The following is a 27,016-nucleotide window of genomic DNA, read 5'->3' on the forward strand; positions in this document are numbered from 1 at the left end:
TGGAAGCCTATTCCTGAAAATATTTTCAGAGAAACGAACCAAACTGGCCATATATTCTAATTACTATTTTGCTTCCCTAGCAGAAAATCAACAAATTTTTGTACGATTATTTGGCTTTATTACAAGGTTTTGTTGTTCTACAAACAAGACAATAAGACAGTTTGGGCCTTAATTTTGTTTCTTCGGTTTCCTCTTGAATGCCTTTAGCTCTATCCTCTTGTTAGTATTTCAAGAACTTGTCCATCACTACTGAAGTTTCTTGCACTTAAAAATTCCAATTATCTTGCATAAATGATCCAAAAGCTTTCATTTGCTGTTGAGAAAATGACTACTCTACATGCCTCATCCATTTTACTTCAATCCTCATTCTTCTAAGGGGAGCATTATTGAACTTCTTAATATTCTAGTGATGCTTCCATTTTGGCCTTTTTTCTATGACATAATATATATATTCTTATCAAAATAAAGTTTTTGTAAGCTTTCATTCTTGGTATTTCCATTTAAAATGCAAGTTCTGCTTATATACGCCACAGATGATCTAACAAAGACAAAACACTTGCTTGCACTTGAAGGTGCTAAAGAAAAGCTTCATCTGTTCCAAGCAAACTTACATGAAGAAGGACCCTTTGATTCTGTGGTTGATGGATGTGATGGAGGATTTCATACAGCATCCCAGTTGTTATGATAGTTGATGACCCCAGGTTTATTCTATATTGTTTCCATCCATATACTGCAAAATTTAGTATTGTCCGTATTCTTTTCCAATCAATTACTGATCTTGAAATTACTAACTAATCATAAATCATTGCTTTGCATGATTCTTCTTTCTGTATGCGGTCTTGTTAACTGATCCAATGGTAGTGAATGCTGATTTCATTAAACCAATACAATGGAGGAAAATATTTAAGATCCATATAATGTGACTTGTGTTTGCTTCTGTACATAATTATTAGCTTTTTATCAGCTTAGCTTCATTGAACTACTTATGTTTGCTTCTGTACATGATTATTAGCTTTTTATCAGCTTAGCTTCATTGAACTACTTATGTGGAGACCTGTTTTAGCTATTTATCCGTGTTTCAGGCACAACTAATTGACCCAGCACTGAAAGGAACAATGAATGTTCTAAGATCTTGTGCAAAAGTTCCATCTTTCAAAAGAGTGATTGTAACATCATCAATGACTTCAGTTGCATTCAATGGGAAACCTCTAGCTCCTGATGTGCTAGTTGATGAGAGTTGGTTTTCAGATCCAGTTTTCTGTGAGAAATCAAGGTGCTTATATGAGATGATTTCCCATCACATACTATCTCTTTTCTATGTTCTTGTTTGTGGCTTTACAAAATGTTTCCTTTTCATGGTTCTCACTTCTTTTACCTTGCAGAAGTAGCTGCCAATCGCTCATGCCTTCTTGTTTTTACACTTTTCCTACTAGCTAGCTTAGGGTTAAATAACACGATGGGAATGGGAGGGGTAAATAACTCTCCCTGTATTTTGCTAAGCCTCCCATTAGACTAAATAATCCTTCCATTTATGTCTAATATTTCACTAATATGGTGTTGGTAGATGTCTGATTCATATAGTTGCATTCCTCAAACGCGAAATCCAATGAGAACTCTAATTTGGATATTATATGAATGGGATGGATGTTAAATCTCTGATTGTCTTACTGTCCGTTAAACATGATGGGCACAGAAACAAGGTTTGACAAAACATAGGTCCATTTTTTCTAGGGATATAGGGATACCAACTATTGTGACATATCTTGATAGTTTTAATGCGTGAATGCCTGCACAGCCTCCTATTGATTTTGCTTGAGTTCCTAAGTTCATTGCATGTTCTCTATGTTCCATTATCTACTGGAAATGCTTCTCTCTATATGTTTTCAAACATATTGGTTTCTACTAGCTATGGTATATGCTTTCAAAGACGTTAGCTGAGGAAGTTGCTTGGAAGTTTGCAAAAGAGAATAGGATTGACATGGTTACAATACATCCAGGGTGGGCGATTGGTCCTCTACAGCCTACTTAAATCTAAGTGTGGAGGAATTTCTGAAGCTACTAAAAGGTAACCTTCAACAATTGATGAGAATCTCCTTTTTATGTTTATCTTTCTACTTCAATATATCAATACATGCTTCACTTCAATATTGAATCAACTCTATCCAACAGCCCACCAAATAGAAACCCAGAAGTTTAAGTCGAAACTTATCAATGAATTGTCACAAAACCTCCACAGTTCCACATAAAAGTACTACATATGCTTTTTGATATATGCTGCCTAATCTTCTAACATTAAAAAATTGTTCTCTCCTCTGGTCATTATAATTGTGTCATTGAGATACTCATTTAGGGTATTTGCATATGAGATTAGATATAGATATATTTTATTTTGGCCTCCTATCCCCATCTGGTTTGAAGGACCTCTGGACTGAAAGGACTCAAAACATGTGTATGCAATTACTATCCTGAACTTAAGGTATATTTGAATAAAAATTCAAGCCAAGGGCAAGAACTTCTCAAATAACCCACTAATCCTTCTGCTCCACCCCAATGTAATGATTACTGTGGATCAACAAACTTAATTAACCTAGAGTGGGGGTTCCCCACATTCAACCCCATTGCAAATGATTTGTTCATGTGCAACTCACTTGATCAATATTTTTAAAAACTTCTAATAACCTTTCTTTTTTTTGAGTATTTTACAGATCTTAGCATTTTTAAAACATTTCTAATAGCTTTATATGGAAATATCATGTACTTTATTTACAACTCTTGAAATAATCAATACTACTTTTAACCATATAGGCAATATGGTTTTGTTTCCTTAGTAGCCAATTGCTCTTGGCTTATGGCCTCTGTCGCCTCCAATTAACCTCCCCTGTATTTTGCTTCAATTATTAGGGGGTTACCATTAGGTTGAGAGTTGGTCATAAAATAAACCTGTGCCTTGAGGGGTTGTACTTTGATTCATGGATCCAGCCCACAGTAATTGGGATAAGGCTTGTTGGTAGTTGTTTTAGTTCAATGATTGTAATAACCAAAGTAGTTTGCTGTGCTGCTTTAGAACTATTCTATCTTTCCTATGAAATAAGAAATGAGGTATTTTGTACAATATAGTGTTGTCATTTGTAATTTCCAACATTACATACAGCAACAAATAGAAGTTTATTTGCTAAGTGTGATTGCATCATCTTCTAGGCCTTTCTTTTTAAGACAAACAGTCAAGGTGAAAATATGTGCTTCAAAATTTTTAGCTGTAATACTTTTGAGATTGTGCCAAAAACTGGTGGTGGATTCTCTTTCTATGAATCAGTTGACAATGGCTATAAATATATGAATGGAAAAACATCAGATTATCACTAAGCAGATTGCACGCTAAACTGAAATTGGCAACAGAAAATGATACTTTCAGTACACATGTGATACTTGTGATGTAAGTGTCTAAAATTTGTTTGTTGCAGGAGATACATTTCCTAGTAAAACATAGTGTTTTGATCTAATATTTCAATTCTTCCATGTTTCAGTAGTAGCATATTGTTCCATGGAGCTAAGGTCCAAAATATGGAAGAAACAAGTGTTTCCACGACTCTACCACACAGTAAATTCTGTTCCACTTAATCCCTATTTCATGGCCACATATCTTTCCGGCTAAGGAATGGGAGATCTTTCTCCTATTACATGAATCCAATTTTCATTTCATCCAGGAAAAGCCATCTTTTTCTCAACAATGTCTTTGTCATTTGATCCAATAGCCTTGCGTTAGATAGGAACAGATTTGATAAATACTAATAACTCTCAGACGGAGTATTAGAACGGAAAGCGTACTCATAACTCAAGTTGGATAACTCTCAAATAGCTTAAAGGACAACCCTTAGGCATTTCATTTATTGAGCGGTCTCTAACCCCATTTTTGTTTGTCTCGTTTAAAATCTATTGTATTCGTTATTTTGATCATAATCCTAGTTTTTGAGACAATTGAAAACGGTGTTTCCTTGTTCCAGGATCCTTTATTTCTATTTTAAATCATTGGGCTTAGACATTACTTCGATGATCCTTAATCCTTTCAAAATGGCAGCAACATACCTTTTTTGTGATTTATTTTTATCAAAGAATCATATCTAAATGCATCCAGAACATATTGTTGGGAAGTGATTCAGTAATTAAACCTTCATGATACAACACAGATCTAAGGATAAGAAATAGAGATGCCTGCTAAAAGAGGAGGCAAATGCTGGTTTGTAGTGGACTCAAAGTCCTTTGAAATTTCTGTGGAGGTGTATGGGGAGAGACTTAAGGGAATCATTGTGGAAAGGAGCAGAGGTTTTACTTCGTGGATCAGGTTTGGAAATCTCAGTTTGTGTTGCTTGTTGGAAGGAGTGGAGGCTTGCTGTAGGGGTGTTATTGTGCAGGGTTTTGTTAAAAGTTGGGAAGATGAAGGAAGGAAGTTTAAGCTGGAAAGTCATGCAAATGAGGTAGGTAGGTTCTTATTGTGCTCTATGGTTGACTCGGAATCAAAGAGATATTTAGTGTTTCCAGAAGAAAAAGGTATTTTGGGAGGTTGGGTCTTGTTGGCTGAAAAGCTTCGCTTTCTTGGAGTTTTGACTCGGGATGATCCTAGGGTAACTGCTACTTTCTATGTGACAGGGAGTACAGATGGGGAATGTGAGGGGAAAGCCAAAAAATCCTATGTTGATGTGGTGAAAACAAAAGCGAAAAAGTTAGGGGAAGTAGTGTGGTTACAGTTGGGGGAGAAAGATATCCTAAGTGAAAGGGAGTTATTGGACTGGTGCCTGGTTGGGAGATGGGGACAGTCTCCAGTGTTGGCTCCAGATATGCCCGCTCTCAAAAGTTAGGGGAGATCCCTGTGGAATATTAAAGGAGGGGTGAAGTTTGCGAGGTTGGGGGGCCCTTTCTTGCTGATCGAATTTGAGAATAAAAAAGAGGCAGATAAGGTGCTTTTAAGAGGACACCGATGGTTCAAGGAATCGATCTTGCACTTGGATAGATGGGACCCAAAAGTGGGGTGTTCTTAAAATGGCGAGAGGGCTAAGAGTGTTTGGGTGAGAGTTGTGGGCTTGTCGTTGCATTTTTGGAGCCAAGAAGTATTTAGAAAAATCGGGGACTATTGTGGGGGGTTTATCATAGTGGACGAAGACACTGCTAACTTTAAGGAACTACAATGGGCCAGATTATTAGTGAGATCTGAAGGTTTAGAGTAGCTGAGCTCCTTGCAAGTAGTAGTTGGGTCTTTTTGTTATGCTTTCCAGCTATGGTGGGAGGTGAAACCAGGGATGTCAAAAGTGGTTTTAGTGATCAGAAACGAGAAGGGTAAGGAGCGGGAGGTTAGGAATGATGGAGAAGGAGATTCACGCGCTGGATTCAAAATGGTGAAGGTACAGAAGCATGGGGAACCTACAAAAGTGGCTAAGCCGTGCGAAGTTGGTGAAGGGGGATGTAGAAAGAAAGCTAAGTCCTTTAGTACTGTGTCGAAAATAGTAGTAGAGGCTGATGGGACAAAAGGAGGCCAACGATCATATTGGGGGAAGAGTTCTTGTTTCGGGCCTAGAGAAAAACTTTCGTTGGGCCGGCAAAAGGAGTTGAGGTTGGGGAGAGGGCCCGCTGAGGAGGGCCAAGTGTTTGAAGTCTTTAAAGACTTAGTGGAGATGGGCTGACCCATGACGGAGCCTTCTAAAGGCCTTGTGGTGGCGGGACAAACCAACTTGGAGAAATTAAAAGGGGTTAGGGCTTGAGATGGGAGTCTGTGCGTCTGTGGAGAGCAATAGGGGAAAAGTTTGGTTCCAAGTTGGGGTCGCTTCATTCGACCTTTAATCTCACAGTGATCACCGATGAAGCGTTGATGGAGGAGGCTTTCAGGTACTTTGATCGATTCTCTTGTTCTTTGTTTTCTTTGGGGAAGCGGGAAATCTCTCTTTCTTCTACTCCTTTTGGGCGGGATAGGAAAGGTGTTGCCATTGCCAGGGTTTCCGATCAAGGTAGTGGTTCAAAAGCCGTAAGGGGAACTGTTATGGGCCCGTTAAGGATGATATTGGCGGATGGGAGGGAGGTCAAGGTCTCAGATTTGGAGGGTAGGGAGTCTGGGACTTTCGAGGAGGCATTAGAGGGGGTTTCGGAAAGAGTCTCCCAAAAGGATGAGGAAGAGAGGGACGAAGAGGGGGAATTGTGTTGGCATTCTAGTAGCTTGGCTAAGTTTAGCCGCTATCTTGGAATGCCGATGGAGGGCTTCGAAGGGGAAATTTTGTTTTTTCTTAAAAGAATGAAAGAAAGGAAACTTCAAAAAGGAAAGATGAATGGTAGAAAAAGGAAAAAATTGGAGTCATCAAAATTCGAAAGAGAATTGAGAAATTTGGAATGGACAATGAACTATCTTGGTGGAGGACGAGAAGGGGGAAGGGGGGGGGGGGGGGGGGGGGGGGAGGAGGAGTACGAGTAGGTCTAAATGAAACTCCAATTGCTTGGAATGTAAGAGGGGCCAATAATTGCGATAAGAGGAAGGTGATCAAAGCTTTGATAAAGAAGAATAAGGTGGATCTAGTTTGCCTACAGGAAACCAAGATTCAGGAAATGTCAATGGGCATTATCTGTAGTTTAGAAGTGGGAAAATTCCTTGATTGGGGAGCTGTAGATTCAAAGGGCGTATTGAAGGTATAGTGGTGCTTTGGGATAACAGGGTGTTGGATTTGGTTAACCTTCAAAAAGGATTGTTCTCTATTTCTTGCATTTTTAAGAGCTGCGAGGATGGTTTTATATGGACGTTTATAGGGGTTTATGACCCAACATTGAGGAGGAACAGGGAGAGTTTTTGGGAGGAATTGGGGGCCATTAAGGGGCTTTGGAATGGGTCGTGGTATGTTGCGGGGGATTTTAATGCCATTCTAAGTCTGGAAGAGCGCAATAGAGGAGGGAGCTTGAATTTAAACATGAGAAGGTTCTCAAAAGTTATAGGAGATCTAGAGTTAAAGGATCTGCCTATGGTTGGGGGTCCTTTTACTTGGATTGGAAGGGTGAATAACCAATATTTTTCAAGGCTGGATTGTTTTTTGGTTAATGAGGGGTGGGACAGTCATTTTGGTGATGCAAGGCAGTTTGTTCTACCAAGACCTATGTCCGATCACTTTTCGCTTCTTCTGAATGTAGGGGACCTGAGAAAAGGCCCTTCCCCGTTTGGATTTGAGAATATGTGGCTGAAAGTGGAAGGTCTTAAGGACCTTTTGAAGTATTGGTGGGAGGGAGGTAGCTTCAGTGGATTCCCAAGTTTTATCTTGGCCGAAAAACTAAAATTTTTGAAGGCTAAGTTGAAGGAGTGGAACAGAAACACCTTTGGTAGGGTTGAATATAGAAAGAATTTGGCTTTGGAGCAGATGGAGTTTTGGGATGCCAAGGAGAAAATTAGTAGACTGTCGTTCGAAGAGTTGGAAGCTAGAAAAGAAGCGAGGGGAGATTATAAAAAATGGGTCTTACTTGAAGAAATCACATAGAAGCAAAAATCTAGGGAAGTGTGGTTGAAAAAGGGGGATAAAAATACCGATTTTTTCCACAAGATGACCAATGCTCACAGGAAGAGGAATAATGTGGACATAATTAAATTTAATGGAGCTTGGCTTACGGAGGAGAATGGAATTAGGGAAGGGATTGCCAATGCTTTTAGGTTGTTGTTGTCCAATTCGGGGGAATGGCGCCCTTCTGTTTCCGGGCTGCAGTTTGAGACTTTGGAGCCTTTGGACGCTAGTGCCTTGGAGATTCCTTTTACAGAAGAGGAGGTCTTTGATGCACTATTGGGCTATAATGGGGAAAAGCCCTTGGGCAAGATGGATTCTCTATGGCCTTTTGGCAATTTGCTTGGGATTTTGTGAAGGCTGATGTGATGTGTTTTTTCAAGAAATTCTATGAAAATGGAAAATTTGTTAAAATCCTAAATGCAACTTTTATGATCCTAATTCCAAAAAAAGTAGGGGCTGAAGCCTTAGGGGATTTTAGGCTTATAAGCTTGGTGGGAAGCTTGTACAAGTGGCTGGCCAAGGTCTTAGCCAAAGGCTAAAAAATGTGGTTGGAAAGGTGGCCTCTAAGGCTCAAGGGGCGTTTGTGGAAGGTAGACAAATCCTAGATGCAGTGTTGATAGCTAATAAAGCCATTGATTCGGTCCTCAAGAATAATGAGAGTGGCATTTTGTGCAAACTGGATATAGAGAAGGCATATGATAAAGTGGACTGGACTTTTATTCTCACAATTATGCAGAAAATGGGTTTTGGGGAAAAATGGATCAGGTGGATTAAGTGGTGCATATCCACTGCAAGTTTCTCCATGTTGGTCAATGGAACCGCTACGGGTTTCTTCCAAAGCTCCAGGGGTTTGAGACAGGGCGATTTCCTTTCCCTTTATCTCTTTGTGATAGCTATGGAGGTCTTTAGTGCTTTTCTCAAAAGGACTGTAGAGGGAGGTTTCTTATCGGTTGTAGGGTGAAGGGTAGGAGTAAAGAAGGGATCCTAATTTACCTATCTATCTCATGTCATTGTTGTTCTTACCAAGCTCAGTCAGACGGAGATTAGAGAAAATCCAAAGGGACTTCCTTTGGGGTGGGGGCAATTTGGAGCGAAAGCCTCATTTAGTAAGATGGGAGTTGGTGTGTTTAAGTAAGACGAAAGGAGGTTTGGGGGTCAAATGCCTTTCCATTCTCAACAAGGCGCTCCTTGCTAAATGGAATTGGCATTTTGTAAATGAGAGAGAGGCTCATGGTATGGGGTTGTTAAAAGGAATAAGGATGGATTGGGAGTTGGTGAGCGGTAGGATGGTTTTCATTGTTGGTAATGGGAGGAGGGTGAGATTTTAAAGGGATAGATGGTGCAGGGATTCTCCTTTGTGTATGTCTTTTTCTTCTCTTTTTGCTTTGATTGTTGAGAAGGAAGCGTGGGTGGCAGATATTTGGGACCCTTTGGCTGAGGGGGTTTGGGGGGTTAGAACCCTTGTTTCTTAAGAGCTTTCAATGATTGGGAGGTAGAGGAGGCGGAAATATTTTTGGAGAGGCTACATGGTAAGAGAGTTATTGAGGATATGGAGGATATGGTGTCTTGGACTGAAACTAAGAGTGGTAAATTCTCAGTCAAATCTCTCTATGTTGCCCTTGAAGCGGGTTGTTCATCTCTGTTTCCTTCAAGCTATATTTGGAACATGAATGTGCAACCCAAGATTAGTTTCTTTGCATGGGAGGCTACGTGGGGCAAAGCTTTAACCTTGGATATGGTCTAGAAAAGAGGACGGGCATTGGCAAATAGATGCTTTATGTGTCTTGAGAAAGAGGAGACCATAAACCATCTTCTCCTTCATTGTTCAAGAACAAGGGTGTTATAGGATCTACTTTTTACTTTATTTGGGGTGTCTTGGGTATTGCCTTCTTTAGTTTGAGAGACCCTTCTAAGCTGGAATGGTTTGTTCGTGGGCAAAAAACGCAAGAAGGCATGGAGAGCTGCTCCTCTTCACATTTTTTGGAAGGTTTGGAAGGCGATGAATAGATTGGCATTCAAGGATGATATGTTGTCAATTTAGTGATTGAAACACTCTTTTATCCTTTCTTTTTGGTCCGAGACTAAGTTGTTCATAGATGATTGCCCTCTAACTATAGCTAATTTTATTGATTGCTTGGGCTCTAAGTAGGATTGTGTTGTTGGGCTATTTTTGTTTTTTGGCCTTGTTGGAGGCAGGTATATAGGTATTATATACCTTGAGTCGCTTTTTTAGCGTCTCTTTTATATATGAAATCTTATTTACTTATAAAAAAAAATGAATCCATTTTTGTTATTTCATTCCAGGTAAAACCCCCTTAAAGTATTAATTAATGGAGGAGTAGTGATATTAGACAACCTGTCCTTTCTTTTTTTTTTTTTTTTTTCACAAATAGGAAGTTCCGGATCCAATTCAAATTTCAGAAGGATTACCATATATAACACAAAATTTCTTTCTGTCGAACAAAGATATATTTCTAACCCCTCAGTGACTAATGATAAAGTGATACACAAATTCTTTAGTTCTGATCTTTCTGGTAAAAAAGTAGGTAGGATTCCTACTTATTCAGAACTTAATCGAATCATATATACTGGTCGTTATAATCTCATAGATCCTGCCATTCTACACGAGAATTTATCGATGGGTTGATGTAAGAGATGTTTCCATTGCACATATTCAAGCATATGAGCTTCCAGCAGCTAATGGCAGATACTGTTTAGTAGGGAGCATTTTGCATTGTTCTGAGACAACGAAGATTTTGCGCAAGCTCTACCCGCTTTAAACCTACTTGAGAAGTAAGGTTTTATTATTTGCAGGGAGTTATTTCCAGTTTGCATTAGCGCCCTTTGAAATCAATATTGCGGCCTTCTTTTTGTTTATTTGGGTTTCTCTTTTTATTTTTTGATAGGCTAATATATACATATAATGTAAAGAAGTACCTAGAAGGTTAGAAAAAGGGGCCCACAACTCTGGTGCAAGTAGTAGTATGCCATTAGCACTAAAATGTAAAAATTAAACAAGGGAGATCATCTTCCTCACCTTTCTAATAGACTAAACTAACAAACTATTGGTCTTATAAGACTGAAACAACACCATCAACAAATTATGGAGATTGAAATGAACTTTCACAAGAGGCACTATCTTGAGAATCAAAATTTGGGGAGGTGAAACTAGAGCTTCATTCCTCTCCATCTGAATGAGTCGGGAAGCTGCAAACTCGCCTGCCATGTCAATCTGTCATCTTCTATGATGTGAGTTGCTATATAATAATGGGAGATCATATTTGATCTCATGCCTGTGAATCCAGCAGGTTGCAGCCTGCAGTTACTTGGGCATGGCTGGACCACTGTGTCTTACTTTAAATACGATTGTATAGTTGAAATAGTTCATGTGTATGTGTAGGCTTTATCTGTTCATGGTGATTAAAAAGTGTTTCAGTGATCATAGCTCAGGAATTTGCTGATTTTTATTATTTATTATGTTTTGGCTGATCATATCCATAAATGTGTTCTCTTGTTGAATGAAGTTGTTGGTGAGCTATGGGAACCTTCCCTTGTTTCAAACTTCTGTCATCAACATTGGATTTGGTGGAGTTTCTTTAGATTCACTGAATACTTTCCGCCATTCAACTCTAGCTAAACCCATGTACTTCATGTTTCTAGTACAAAAGAACAGATCCCCATTGGTTGGGGATCTTCTCAATTACCCAAAGAGATGTGTTTCATGCTTTTTAACTTTGCATTTAGGATTGACATTGAGGTCCAGTTCCTGAGAGTTTTCTTTTCTTTGGTATCAGCTGTTTCACTGATTGAAATAAGAAATTCTGAGATGAACTGGGGGATGTGTTTCTATTTCATTTGTGGCAGATGTGCAGACGACAAGCCTTATGAACCAACCTATATGGTGTCCCAGGAGAAAACTAAAAGTTTAGGCATCAACTTAACTCCTCTGGAGGTGAGCCTCAAGGACACTGTGGAAAGCTTAAGGGAGAAGAACTTTGTCAGTTTCTGAGATGTGGTATTTACCAGCTAGTCATGCAAATTAATTATAAAAAATGGCATCTTCTCTGTAATTTCATTGTTAGGTGTGTTGGAGTCTTATACATTCTAGTATGTTCATTGTAACCATTCGCAGGACATGCTACAAGTTGGCATCCAATAATCATAATGGCCTGGGAGGTCTTGTTTCAACTTATGTTTGTGGATTATGCCAAGCCCATATGAACCTGGATATATGATTGAGTATGATTTTAGCAGTTGATTGGCATTGGGAGATGATGTCGAAGTAGAAAAGGAGACTAGTTATGGATTTTTCTTCAGTCAGAATTCACAGACATTGAATTTATGCTCTAACAGAATATAAAAGCAAATAAATTCAATAGAAAAGATTGAAATTTCTGGAGGAGAGTCATGAAACAATGTGGGGATTTGACATGGAAAACATTTGGTATTGAAAATTAAAATTTTCAATATCAGACTCAATGACTGTAAAATAATTTTTAACCATAATCTTTAAAACAAAATTATTGATCTAACCTTACACATTAATAAAGCATATTTTTAGTTCAAGTACAGGTGTTATTAAAATTATAGTACCCATTTTTACATTGTGAGAAATTATAGTAGCAGGTCGGCATGCACCAAGCAGATGAGCTATGCCTTCTCTAAGTGCCTCCTGCACAAACATCAGTATCATGGAATGAAGAACCAGGACTTATTTCAGAAAAAATCAAAGGAAAATGTACGTCTTTGTGGAATGAAAATTGAGGGAAAGAGCAAGGGGATCGTGGAAGCTAACAGTGACCAAGGAGGTTCAAATGCTGATGTATTATCATACAGCTATCAAGGCAACTGTTTGAGACCCAAGTCCATTCTCTATCTCAAGTCTCAACCTTCATTTTTACTTCTATATGCTTCCATTTAACTCACTAGTTGTGCTTACATATATGTATGTATTTGATCGCTTGCTTTTTCATCGTTTATTGGATCAAAACAAAATTTATAACTTAATTCACTATTCTAGAGTAGCTTGTACCCGATCAAAAATGGTTTTAGTACAAAAGTATAGTGGTTTTTAGGTGTCGTCCACTAGGATGGATTATTCTTGGTAATTAAGGCTTGAATGAGAGGATAAGAAATGATTGTGATAAAGTGAAATTGATTTAAAAATTCATTGTGAAAAATCAATGTAACAATGATCTCAAATTGAGAAGAAAAATAAAATGTAAAATAAAAGAAAATTAATAGGAGATGAAATTCTTGCAGTTAGAATTTTCTAGAAAATAATTTCCATGGTGAATAGATGTTGAGATCTAATTTTCATCAAGTTAGATTGAAAACCTAAATTTTCATCTAAACCGATTTTTTATTTAGCTTTAGGTCTAGATCTAATTTTTCTTCAAATTAGGTCATTTAATCCAAGAGATTAATTCAAATCATATATTCAATTCATCTTAAATTATCTTCCAATGATTCACATAATGCAACTAGTCAATCTCATCAAATCTAGCTTTAAGAATTTAATGAATCTACCTAGTTTGCATTGTTGAAGCCATTTAAGACAATTTGAAGAGAAAAATCCCCCAAATTCAATTAATCAATCAATTGGATCAAATTACCTTTGCAATTCAAACTAATTTCTTTAATTCACCATGGATCTTCCCTCTAGATCCTCCTTCCTCCGATAAAAACGAGATTTAGCCACTCATGCTTGGAGATTTGGTCTCACAAGGTATGTTTGGCTAGTGAGAAAATGAGAGAAAATGAAGGAAAGTAGAGAATTCTATAGAGAAAGGAAATATGGAAATTTTTACAATTAGAAATGTAAAAAAAAACCTTTTTTCATGAGAAAATCAAGTTTCTATTTATAGGCAAGGTCAAGTGGAAACTTGGCCTCATCTAAGAGGTCTTCTAGAGGCTTCTTCACCAAGAAATCTGGAGTTTAGTAATAACATGGCCATTTCGCACGAGCTCCAGCAATTTCGCATGTTTGTGCGAAGTCAAAAATGCATCAACACCAATTTTCACCTTTTTGGAGCATTTTGCATGACTGTGCGAAATTTTCGCATGGTCATGCGAAATCAGCTTTGAGATTTCCCTTTGATTTGTAGCAAAAAATTTCTTCTGGTCCATTTCACATGATCATGCGAAATTTTCTTCAATTTCTTTCCTTTGAATCCACCTCAACCACCTCCAAGTCAGCTCCAAAGCCCGGTCCAAACCAACTGCATTACTTCTTTCATTATGCATTTGGATCATCATCAACTTTATTTGTTCTCTTCAATTTGAGTCATCTCTTTTGCCACCAATTTATCAAAATCATACCTTGAAATGACTCCAAAACTTCATAAAACTTGTTAGTAACTCTTGCAAGGGCAACAACATGTTAATTGAGTGTTTTAGGCATAATTACTACTCAAAAGATGTAAAACTCATGAGAATTATCATTTAAAATATGCTCTTTTTGAGTAGTAATCAATATATATGCTACAGATAACCTTGAGGGGTAGCTCAGTTGGTTCGGCCTTGGGTTTGTTCTCCAATGGTCACCAATTCGAGTCCCCTCAAGGCCACTAGAGGCTTATTTGGTCATTAACTTCAGGCCCCGTGGGATTAGTCGAGGTGCGCGTAAGCTGACCTGGACATCCACGGTTATAAAAAAAAAAAATGTATATATGCTACAGATGATCCAAAGAAAACAGAACACTTCCTTTCACTTGATGGAGCTAAGGAAAGACTTCATTTATTCAAAGCAGACTTATTGGAAGAAGGGTCTTTTGATTCTGTTGTTGATGGATATGATGGTGTTTTTCATACTGCATCCCCAGCAACTTCTGTTTCTCTTTTCTTTCTTTGTCTTCAGGCAGAATTGATTGACCCTGCATTGAAGGGAACGATCAATGTCCTAAGGTCCTGTGCAAAATTTCTGTCTGTCAAAAGAGTGGTTGTAACATCCTCTATGGCTTTGGTTGTATTCACTGGAAAACCTCCAACTCCTGAGGTGCTAATTGATGAGAGTTGATTTTCAGATCCAGTTTTATGCAAGGAATCAAAGGTATGCATCTGAGCTTATTTCTTATCACATACCATCTCTTTTGCATGTTTTATGAAACATTTTACCAGTTTTTCACTTGAAGTACTAGAAATATGAGAGGGTATCTATCAAATCATCGATTTTTTTTGTTTTTTCACCTCACATTTCATGCCAACTCCTTTATTAGCTAGAAGTTGATTCAAACATGTGCTTTGTGTGCACAAGCCTTCAAATGTGTTGGGAAATCCATGGTCAAGTTTTTGTATTGATTAGTTGTTGCACTGCATTCTGAAACCATTTCTAACTGAATGTTATTGAGTTTTTGATAGCTATGGTATGTGCTTTCAAAGACCTAAGCTAAGGAGGCTGCTTGGAAGTTTTCAAAGGAGAATGGGATTGACATGGTCATGATAAATCCAAGATGGGTGATCAATCCTCTCATATAGCCTACTCGTAATCTAAGTGCAGAGCTAGTTCTGAACTTCATAAACGGTACTCCGTCAACTGATGAAAATGTGTTCCATGTTTAGTTTCTTGTTTCTCTACTTGAATATGTGACTCATGCCCAATTGGTGTCTCAGCTGATTTGTGTTCAGCTGGTGCTCCTTGATTGAGGAAGTGATCAACAAAATTTATACCTATAACACCATACACTAGGGTAGCAAATACAAAGCTACTATAGTATAGTGGCTCTAGGATCGTTCACTGGGAATGATTTGCAAGCAATCAATGATACCAATTCCAAGTGAATTGGTCTTGTTTCATTTCACGGTTAGCTTAAGGAATAAAACACAAACTTTGATTGGTAAAGGTTGAGACTTAAACTAACTAACTTAACAGAAGTTTGGAATAATTTAGAAAGAAAAGCATTCCTTGGAGATTTAGGTTCACTGGGGTGGTTCCTCATGCAAAAGACATAGCTCCGGTCAGATGGTTCATTTCCTCGCATTAGAGATTCAACTTAGAGTCAATTCTCTAACCGGTGATGTACAGAGACTCCTTCAATTAGATTTCACTTTAATTCTCTCACTGATGCAACTTGCAATGGTTCATGCCTCTCACGAGCACTTACCATTCAAGGTGATCTTTAACCTTGGACTTCCCTTCACAAACTCGCAAGAGATAACTAATGGATGTCTCCTAGGAGTCCAAAAGCTTACCAAGTGTTGGTAATTCCAAAAAATCCTACCTTGAAGTCACCTACCAGAGGCTCGCAAGGGGTAAACTAGTGCATTTCCACGGTTGGAAATCACTTGCCTTACCAAGTGTTGGCCCAGGTGACTCCAAGGTGTTTTAAGTTAACTAAAAACATTGAAATCACTAAAGGATTTCACTTCCTCTTCATTACTAGCTAAAACCACAGAGCTTTGCATTCTTGCACTTGGAACCTTCCCCGGCAACCTTAGCTCCAAGGAATTGGAGGTTTAGTTACTCATTCTCTGGGGAAAACTCCTCAGAGAATTCATAACTTAGAAATAAAATGAAAATACAAAGTGAGAAGGTAAGGCAGTAGAAAGAAAAAACCTTTACTTGCTTACCCAAACGGTTACAGAAGGAACTCCTCCCTGAGAACAGGCTCCCGAGAGGTATTTATATCAAACTAATATAAAACTAATTCTTACAAAGATATTTGGTCTTTTTACTAACTTAAAAACTAAGGAATCATGTAATTGGTGGTTTACAAGGAGTATTTTGGGATTTAGACAACAAAAATCTAATGGAAAATATCTCCCAATGTCGGTAGCAAGCTTCGGGAGGCTTCAGGAGCCATTTCGCAGGTGAAAAATGAGGTCTGCGAAATTTCGCAGACACCCAAGAGGGCTGCGAAATTATCTTGCAAGACCGAGCTATCTTTACTAGGCTGCAAAGTTGGCTTCCATCTTGAGGTTTCCATCTCCCTTCTCGCGGCATGGTTCGTGCATCGTCAGAAGGAGAAACACCTTACTATACAAAAGTGCTGCGAAATTCTCGCAACAAAAGGCTGATTCCGCAACACTTTAGAGTGATTGACTTGTAATGGCTGCAACTTCTTCGTTTCAACTCCGAATCGCGCACCGTTTGAAGCATTGGATTGTTGACTTCCTGAGCTTTGAAATGGTATATATCTTGCATCATTTGGACTTCAGAAAGTGCTCCAAAAGTGGCTGCTACAACTGTCATCAAGAATAGGCTTCATGGCAGATTCTCTTTGCTTTTTCTCCTTGCAATCCGGATTCACTCTTGGCAATTGAATTCTAAGCTTTGCCCAAGATTCCTCATAGCTCTCCTCAGTCTTGACTTGATTTGGTGATCAAAATACTAACAAAAACACCAAAACTTACACAAAGTGATCAAAATTGCTTTAAAGGATCCTTAACATGCCAATTGAGTTAAAAGGCCTAAACTACTACTCAAAAGTGTTAAAAAGGATTAATTAAAGGCTATCAAATAGCACTTTTTGAGTAGTAATCACTCCCCCCAACCGACATATTGCTAGTCCCTTAGCAATATAGGAGAGAAAATTAAAAATAAATAACAAACTAATCTAAAATTTACAACATCATGCTGAAAGGAAATAATTCTCAAGTGGCATGATGATCTATTTCTCACATGAATCATTAAAGAAATACAAACCCAAATCTCAACAAGAGTCATAACAAACTATGTTAAACACTGTCAATCAAGGGAGTGCATTATGCAAACTGAAGTTTTAAAATCATTTCCACTTTCTAAGAACTAAACTTCAATCTTCCACAAAAATCTATGTGTATTGGTTCCTTAGATTCCGAGAATAATATGCTAAACTAGTCTCTCCCCCCAACCTATCTCTTTTCAACACTTTAGCAAACTGACCAAAATCAATAAGAAAAGAACACACTTTCATCTCTTTTTTTTTTTTTTTTTTTTTTTTTTTTTTTTTTTTTCAAGGTAGCTTTATGGGGTACTCTTTCTGACTTGTCCATGTAATGGGGGTCCATCGATGACTCCCAACCAATTAAGGTTTAGGGCATCAAGTTTTAAGGATCTTTCAATCACTAACTCCTCGGATTTTTCCCCGGACTTTTAAGAATGAATTTCTAATACCCAAGCATCTACCATATGCTAACTCTACCTATTCACCCTTGTAACGAGCATTGAGGTCAGTGACTCCCAACCAATTAAGGCTTAGGGCACCAGGCTTTAAAGGCTTTCACCATATGCCCCTCAGACCTTGCTCGGGTTTCAAGGCAAGCAAACAACTTTCTTTATTTCAAAGGCTCATTGGCCTTTTGCAGGGTGTTTCAATTTTTATCAACTGAGGTCAAATATACCAAGTCTCAAAATTATCCTAAGTCAAGAGGGAAATAGCTTTTCATCTTATAATCGGAATCTAATGTGCACAGTGTGTGGATAGCTTAAAGTGGAAGAACTAACTTCAATTACAGTAGAAGTTTCAACAATTGAACCACTTTAGTAAGCATAATCCATACTCTAAGTCAAGTGAAAAACAACAGTTCAATTTCTCTTGGTTTAATTTGAAAATTTTTCCTCAAAATTCATGGAGAATAGAGTAACACTCGTAAAAAGTAAAAACTACAACTAATTAACCAATATAATTGCAATACCAAAAAGATTTAGAAAACTTCCTTCCTCATACCCCCCAACCGAACTGAGCATTGTCCTCAATGTGATTTGAGTGACTGTAATAAAAGGGAGGAAGTGGTACCTCCATGCTGATATCAAATTCGAATATTGATTGGGGAAAACCACATGTTTCAAAAAGAATAGAATATGTGAGAAAAGGAAATAAGGAGAACTTTAATGCTAACTTTTAATAAGAAATAGTCAACTTGTATTACTTTGAGTTCATTCAAGTACAGTGCAAAAGACAAGTAACACAAGGAATCCCATATATATACCAAAATACTGGGATTTCTTTTCAACTAAAACAAAACAAGCAAGCATAAAAACATAAACAGCAAATATATATAATGTTTGATGAGTGGGGTGATGATGCTAGGCAGAAGGATCTGCCTCCTCAATAGGTGGATCAGCTGGGGCTTCTGGCTCTGGAGGATGAGACTCTGAAGGCTGAGAGTGTGGCTCTGGTGGAGTATCAGTGGAGGGCTCTACAGCTTGTGGCAGATCGAAATGGACTTGGAGCTGCCTTAGGATGGCAGCTTGTTGAGCCTGAAAGGCTAACATCTGCTCCTGGCATGCTTTGATGGCTGCCAACTCCTGAGCAAGATTGCTCTGTGAAGCTGTAAGAGTCTCCAATGCACGGCACAGCTCTCGATATTCGGATATAGGGATGGCCATCCTCGGCTCAGCTGATGTGGATGGCTGTGATGGAGCAGGTGCAGCTGGTGAAGCTCGAGGGATGGCAGGAGTAGCAAGTGTTATACCTTCAGGTATATGTCTTGGGGAGGCTCTCCTTGCTGCTGGCTGAGGCTGCCCAGGCTGATCAATTTTGTAGGCCGTCATATTATTCCATTTATCAAGGGTAAATGGCTCATGGCATATTCTCTTTCTTTCCTGCTGAGGCTCAGAGGGGTATCCGAGATGCTCCAAAACTTGGCATAGCAGCCTTGGGAAGAGGAGTGGAATGCAATCTGCTCTTTGAAGCTTCTTCTTGTGAACCTTCTCCTCAAAGTATAGAAGGGCTGCCATGATCAGATGATGAGGCCCAAAGAAGAATCCTTCAGACATCTTGTATAGAGCTTCCAAGAGAACTCCCCTTCTTTGGGTCCAATGCTGCAGGGGATAGATATTATGCCTCAAAAAGGCATCAATCAAAAACATCACTGGAGGTAGCTCCCTCCTCAACAGGTGTGATCGATTTGCAGCTCCTCTAGTTAGTGTGCGAACCATCTCTAACTCAGTAGGATTTGCCCAAGCTTTAAAATTGTCGAATTGGGTTGGCTCAAAAGGAATTTGCAGAGCTTCAGCAATATGTCTTGCTCCCAAAATTCCATGTCTTCCATCAATTATGAAATGGATCAGAGTTGGATTTCTTACTTCTTTGGTTGTCATGGTCTGGTAGAAGTCCGTGACTACCCGTGGATAGAAAAAATCCCTTGGAGCTAGCAGATGCTCCATATGATACCTCCTCAGCAGCTGGAATGGTTGGGCAAGCTCTGGCCTCACTCTAAATGCTGTTAAATCGAAGCAAAGCTCAGAATGGAATGCCCGTGTTCGACAATCCAAATTTCCTTCGATTGGGGGCTGGGGCAGCATTGGCCTTCGGATCACTTCTTCCAGAGGTGCTTCAGCTGCAATTTGGGGCTCTGGAATTGGCGCTTGAGGCTCCTGAGCTTTTTCTTGGGGTGCTGGAGATGGTACCGGCGATGGAATTGGAGTTGCTTCTGGTGAGGGAATTGGCGAGGGAACCGGTGACGGCACTGGAATTTGTACCGGTGAAGGATTTGGTGAAGATACCGGAGATTGAACCGGTGTTAGCTTTGGGGATTTCTCAGGGGATTGCTCAGTCAAATCAATTGGTTCAGAGCTCTCAACCCTGGGCTTCTTCTTCAATGGCCAACCGCCTGACCTTGTTAAATATCGCCTTGCCGGCGGCTTTGGTGGCGCCGGCTTCACTGGAGGAGGATTTGATCTCGACGGCGAAGGCTTTGGAGCAGGTTCTGGAACAGAACCTGGACTTGGCTCCTTTCGCAGACTCCTTTTGCGGTTCGAAGGGGATGAAGACTTTGCCCCTCGCGTTCGTGCCATTTTGGGCTATCGATCTTTGGCCGGCGCTGCTAAACGGAGAAGACGACCGGAGACACGGACGGCGCGGCTTGGTGAAGAAGACGAAGGGGCTGCGAGAATGGTGCTCTGATTTTTGAAACCCTTTTCGCAGCACTTTTGACCGGTATAAATAGGAAAAAAAGAAGCCCAGGGGTCAGTTTAAGTTTCGCAACAAAACGCCAACTTCGCAGCAAAATGCCATTTTCGCAGCAACTTCACAGTGAGTTTCGCAGCTGCGAAATTGATGTCACTGTGCTGCGAAGTGGCACTCGTGTGCCAAAACCACTTTCGCAATTGCGAAATGCCCTGCGGAATAGGACTTTTAGTGCGAAATCACGCTTTTCCATTTCGCAATGGGTTTCGCAGCTGCCAAATGGATGCTACTGTACTGCGAAGTGGCACTCGTGTGCCAAATTCACTTTCGCAATTGCGAAACATCCTCGCAGAGGCTTCTACAGTGCTGCAGAGTGGTTTGGCAACAAAATGCCAATTTCGCAGGAGTTTCCTTCACCCTGCGAAATTTCGCAGAGCTCTGTTTTTCCCCTGTTTTTGCTCTGTTTTGGCTCCAATTTCGACCCGATTTTTTTTCTTTCAATTTCCTTGAAATTTCTTCCACCTGGGACCATATAAAACAATTAAAACACACCTAAAAACATGATTTAAGATCAAAAACTAAGATCAAAAGTATGGAAACAACTTGAAAATTTACAAAATTTACAAAAATTTTGGACTGTGGTTAAACCACGCCCAGCAAACCCATTTCACTTAGGCTTTTTGAGGCTCAAGGAGGTTGATTGCCTCATTTTCTGATTTGAATGACTCCATGAACGGCTTAAGACGATATCCATTGACTCTAAAGCTATCCTTGCCATTGGAATTCAAATAAGTCTACCACTCCATTGGAATATACTCGGTGAATAACAAATGGACCAATCCACCTTGATTTGAGCTTCCCAGGAAAGATATGGAGTCTTGTGTCATACATCAAAACTTTTTGCCCTTCCTGAAATTCCTTGTTGGAGATGAGTTGATCATGCCACTTCTTCATCCTCTGCTTTGCAACTTTGGAATTGATATAAGCATTATCTCTTAATTCCTCCATCTCATTAAGGTCTAGAAATCTCTTTTCTCCGACCTTGATCAAATCCATGTTCAGCTTCTTTATTGCCCACCAAGCTTTGTATTCAACTTCCACAGGGAGATGGCATGCTTTGCCATAGACAAGACGATAGGGAGACATCCCAAGAATAGTCTTATAAGCTGTTCTATATGCCCACAATGAGTCATGAAGCCTAATAGACCAATCTTTTCTGTTGGAATTCACCACTTTCATCAAGATGTTCTTGATTTCCCTGTTAGCTAGCTCAACTTGCCCGGAAGTCTGAGGATGATAAGGTGTGGCCACCTTATGCTTCACTCCATACTTGGATAACAGGGCTTCAAAAGGTTTGTTGCAAAAATGGGCACCTCCATCACTGATTATGGCCTTGGGCACCCCAAATCTTGAGAAAATATTCTCTTTAAGAAACTTGAGAACCACCCTATGATCATTTTGCTTACAGGGGATTGCCTCAACCCATTTAGAAACATAATCTACCCCCACCAAGATGTAAGAATTACCAAAAGACATTGGGAAAGGTCCCATGAAGTCAATGCCCCAAACATCAAATATCTCAACTATCAAAATGGGGTTCATAGGCATTTGATTTCTTTTTGTTAGCTTTCCAAGCCTTTGGCATCTATCGCAACTTCTACACATGATGTGGGCATCTTTGAAAAGAGAGGGCCAAGTAAACCCTGACTGCAATACCTTCATGGCTGTTTTCTGAGAGGCAAAGTGGCCTCCACATGCATTCTCATGACAATGAGATAGAATCCCTTGCTGCTCATCTTCAGGGACACACTTCCTAATAATCTGATCTGCACAATACTTAAAGAGAAAGGGCTCTTCCCAATAATAAGCATGAATTTTGGCGAAGAAGTGCTTCCTGTCCTGTGCATTCCACTCACTTGGAATTTCACCAGTTACTAAATAATTAGCAATATGAGCATACCAAGGAGTTTTTACTAGGAACATGAGTGATTCTTCAGGAAAATCATCATTGATAGGTAAGGGATGGGAATTATGTGCTATAACTAACCTTGACAAGTGGTCAGCTACTACATTCTCCACTCCTTTCTTATCTTTGATTTGAAGATCGAATTCTTGTAACAAAAGAATCCATCTAATCAACCTTGCTTTTGCATCTTGCTTTGTCAATAAATACTTCAAGGCTGAATGGTCAGTAAAGACAATGATGAAAGACCCCACTAAATAAGCTCGAAATTTGTCCAAAGCAAATACCACAGCTAACAATTCTTTCTCTGTAGTTGTGTAGTTCCTCTGAGCTTCATTTAGTGTTTTACTTGCATAGTAAATCACATAGGGTTTCCCATCTTCTCTTTGGCCAAGCACAGCTCCTACAGCAAAGTCACTGGCATCACACATCAATTCAAAAGGTAATTGCCAGTTAGGGGCTCTCACTATTGGAGTTGTTGTTAAAAACTTCTTCAGTTGATCAAAGCTATGCTGACACCTTTCATCCCATATAAACTTAGTATCCTTAGCTAACAGCTCACAAAGAGGTTTTGAAAGACTTGAAAAACCTTTTATAAACCTCCTATAGAACCCTGCATGGCCAAGGAACTGCCTTACTCCTTTCACAGTTGTTGGAGATGGTAATTTGGCAATAAGCTCCACCTTTGCTTTATCAACTTCAATGCCTCTTTCAGAGATGATATGGCCAAGGACAATTCCTTGACGTACCATAAAATGGCATTTTTCCCAATTCAGCACCAGATCTTTTTCAATGCATCTATGAAGAACTGCTTCCAAATTAACCAAGCATTCCTCAAATGTACCTCCATATACGGTGATGTCATCCATGAAAACCTCCATAATTCTTTCCACCATATCACTGAAAATACTCAACATACATCTTTGAAATGTAGCAGGTGCATTGCATAAACCAAAAGGCATTCTTCGATAAGCAAATGTTCCAAATGGACATGTAAAAGTGGTCTTTTCCTGATCTGCCAAATCAATTTCAATCTGAAAATACCCTGAATACCCATCCAAGAAACAATAGAATGGATGTCCAGAGACTCTCTCCAACACTTGATCAATAAATGGCAATGGAAAATGATCTTTCCTGGTGACAGCATTCAGCTTTCTATAATCAATACACACCCTCCATCCTGAAGTGAGGCGTGTAGTAATTTCTTCCCCTTTTTCATTTTGAATCACTGTGATCCCTGACTTCTTTGGTACCACTTGAGTAGGACTCACCCAAGGGCTATCAGAAATAGGGTAAATGATTCCTGCTTGAAGTAGCTTCAGCACCTCAGCTCGCACCACCTCTTGTAGATGAGGATTCAACCTTCTTTGAAATTGACGAATTGGCTTTGCTTCCTCCTCCATATATATATGATGAGTACAAACTAAAGGACTAATGCCTTTCAAGTCAGATATTTGCCATCCTATTGCCTTCTTACACCTCCTGAGAACTTCCATTAAACCATCCTCTTGATGACTGGTCAGAGATGAGGATATCACAACAGGACATTGATTATTTGCTTCAAGATATGTATATTTCAGCTCCACAGGTAAAGGCTTCAAATTGAGTTTTGGAATTTCTTTTTCAACAGCTGCCTCCTCTTCCTCATTGAACAAAGGTAGAATTCCTTCTATCTTTCTCCAACTTTGTAGAGTAGCAAGCCCATTAGGAGATTCAGAAAAACCTTCCTCAATATCCACAAGACTTTCATTCAACTTGTCTTGCATATGTTGATTGCAGTGCTCCTCCACCAAAGTATCAATTATACATAGCTCTTCTGGACCTTCTTCTTCTTCCGGAGTGATTTGCTTTTTAGACATATAGAAAATATTGAGATCTAGTGTCATATTACCAAAAGTGAGTTGCATAAGCCCATTTCTACAGTTGATGATTGCATTTGAAATTGCAAGAAATGACCTTCCAAGGATGATAGGAACTAAATTAGCTTCCTTTACAGTAGGATCTGTATCAAGAACAATAAAATCTACTGGATAGTAGAAATTATCCACTTGAACTAATACATCCTCAATTACCCCTCTTGGAATTTTCACTGATCTATCTGCTAGAGATAGAGTAATTGCTGTTGGCTTCAACTCTCCAAGGCCCAATTGCTTGTAGACAGAGTATGGAAGCAAATTCACACTTGCTCCCAAGTCTAGCAAGGCTTTCTCCACTACCTTTCCTCCAATCATGACTGAAATGGTAGGACTTCCAGGGTCTTTGTACTTCAAAGGAGACTTACACTGTAAGATTGCACTTACTTGCTCAGTCAAGAAGGCTTTCTTGTTTACAGTCAACCCTCTTTTGATAGTACACAAGTCCTTTAAGAATTTTGCATACGTTGGAACTTGTTTGATCATATCCAGCAGTGGAATATTAACTTTCACTTGTCTCAATACTTTTAGGATTTCAGCTGCATTTCTAACCCCCTTTTTCCCCTGTAATGCTTGAGGAAAAGGTGGAAAAGTTGATTTCTTCAGCATTTCTTCCTTCAAAAGCTCCTTCTCTGGAATTACTTTCATTGTTGCATCAGAGTCCTTCTTTTCTTCACTGATCTCACTCTCTTTATCTTCCATTTCCTTCCCTTTCTTCATCTCTTCTTCTTTTTCAACATGTGGCTTGGGTGTTGGCTGCTCAATTTTCTTACCACTCCTTAGAGTGATCAAGGCTTTGACATCTTTCACCTGTGATGATTCTCCCTCATGGCTTTCCACTTCATGGACACCTTTGGGATTTTGGTTAGGTTGAGAAGGAAATCTTCCTTTTTCTTGCAGTGTGTTCAAATTTGTAAGCCTGGAGATTGAATATTGGATGTTATCAAATTTTTGATTCATATCATTTTGCATTCCATCCATCCTTTGATCAAGTCGAGCATTGGTGGCTTCTTGCTTTCCAATAAAATCTCCCACTACCTTGCTGAGATTAGCTATTATTTGTTCAAAACTTGAAGATTGCTGAGATGGTGGATCCGGCTGTTGGTATTGAGTTGCTCTGGCCTTCCATGAGAAATTTGGATGATTCCTCCAACTTGAATTGTAGGTATTTCCATATGGAGCATTGTTATTGGGCCTGAATTGTCCAACAACATTTGCTTGATCTCTATACATTTCTCTTTCAGCTGAAATTGCAGGGCACTCCTCCATCAAATGTTCAAATGATTGACAATTGGGACACAACTTCACTTGCACTGGTGCTTCAGCAACAGCTTGCACTTCATGCATTCTTTTCAGCTCCAATTCCTCCAATCTTCTTGTCATAGCTGCCAACTTTGCCTTCATATCATCATCTTCCCTCAAAGTATACATCCCAGCCTTTGCATTGTAAGCATTCAACTGAGACTTCATCTTTCCCACTTCTCCTTTGGTTGGTTCATCCCATCCCCTTGAAACATCAGCTACATAGTTCAAGAAATCCATAGCTTCCTCTGGATTTTTGCTCATGAAATCTCCTCCACACATTGTCTCGAGGAGTTGCTTCATTGAGGAGGACATACCATCATAAAAATAGCTCACCAATAGCCAAGTATCAAAGCCATGGTGAGGACAAGCATTTATAGCTTCCATGTATCTTTCCCAACACTCATAGAATTTCTCATTCTCTTTAGCTGAGAAGTTTGAAATTTGCCTTTTCAAGCCATTTGTTCTATGAGTAGGAAAAAATTTCTTGAGGAATTCAGCTTGTAAATCAGTCCAAGAGCGGATACTCCTTGGCCTTAAAGAATTAAGCCAAATTTTGGCCTTATCCTTTAAAGTAAAAGGAAATAACTTAAGCCTCATCAAATCAATTGAAGCTCCTCCCTCTTGGAATGTATTACAAACATCTTCAAATTCCTTGATGTGTGCATACGGATTCTCACTTTCCATCCCATGGAAAGTTGGTAGAAGTGGAACAAGGTACGGTCTGATCACTAGCTGCTCTGTAGGGGGCACTATACATGATGGTGCACTCATACGAGGTGGATGCATACGGTCCCTCATTGATCTGAATTCATTGAGATTGTCTTGACGACCTTGGTGACTATGCTGATCTTCAGGTGCAGCCTCCATGATATTCAAGATTACTTCAAATTCTCCTTTCTGAGGTGTATCACACTTAACAAGCCTACCTCCAATGTCTCGTATCCACTTGGGCATATACAACTAGTATTCAGCTACAACTAAAATAAAAACAGAGGACACAAAAACAGAGGACAACAAGAGAAACAGGGCTACAATAGCAAAATTAAACTAGACTAAATTTTTAAAAAGATAAACTTAGATTGTAAATAAACAAAGAAAGAATGAAAATTAGTAAAGTGAAAGAAACTTTACCAACTTGTGATGAAAATCACAAGTGCTCAACAATGGTATCACAATGAACTTGACACTCATTCCCCGGCAACGGCACCATTTGACTCATGCCCAATTGGTGTCTCAGCTGATTTGTGTTCAGCTGGTGCTCCTTGATTGAGGAAGTGATCAACAAAATTTATACCTATAACACCATACACTAGGGTAGCAAATACAAAGCTACTATAGTATAGTGGCTCTAGGATCGTTCACTGGGAATGATTTGCAAGCAATCAATGATACCAATTCCAAGTGAATTGGTCTTGTTTCATTTCACGGTTAGCTTAAGGAATAAAACACAAACTTTGATTGGTAAAGGTTGAGACTTAAACTAACTAA

The 27,016-nt window shown here is 39.2% G+C and overlaps 1 pseudogene; it reads left to right on the forward strand.

The window, feature by feature from the left end:
- Window positions 1–27,016, forward strand: part of LOC100241134 (uncharacterized) — a 35,545-nt pseudogene that overhangs the window by 5,347 nt on the left and 3,182 nt on the right.

The sequence above is a fragment of the Vitis vinifera genome, chromosome 3, assembly GCF_030704535.1.
Source record: "Vitis vinifera cultivar Pinot Noir 40024 chromosome 3, ASM3070453v1".
Classification (NCBI taxonomy): domain Eukaryota; kingdom Viridiplantae; phylum Streptophyta; class Magnoliopsida; order Vitales; family Vitaceae; genus Vitis; species Vitis vinifera.